Genomic DNA, 477 nt, shown 5'->3' on the forward strand with positions numbered 1-477 from the left:
CTTTTGCTTCATTGACTATGCTAAAGCCTTTGATTGTGTGGATCACAACAAACTATGGCAAATCCTTAAAGAGATGGGAGTACCAGACCACCTCACATATCTCTTGAGAAACCTGTATAAGGGTCAAGAAGCGACAGTTAGAACAGGATATGAAACAACTGATTGATTTAGCATAGGAAAAGGAGTATGACAAGGATGTGTCATCCTGCTTATTTAAATTATATGCAGAATACATCATGCGAAATGTCAGCCTGGATGAATCACAAACCAAAATTAAGATTGCTGGGAAAAACATCAACAATCTTAGATATGCAGACAATACCATTCTAATGGCAGAAAGTGAAGAGGACCTAAAGAGCCTCTTGCTAAGGATGAAAGAGGAGAGTGCAAAAGTTGGCTTGAAACTCAATATCAAAAAAACTAAGATCATGGCATCTGGCCCCATCACTCCTAGGCAAATAGATGGGGAAATCATGG

This window comes from Gekko japonicus, unplaced genomic scaffold, assembly GCF_001447785.1.
Source record: "Gekko japonicus isolate JY-2015 unplaced genomic scaffold, Gekko_japonicus_V1.1 scaffold161, whole genome shotgun sequence".
In the NCBI taxonomy this organism is placed as follows: domain Eukaryota; kingdom Metazoa; phylum Chordata; class Lepidosauria; order Squamata; family Gekkonidae; genus Gekko; species Gekko japonicus.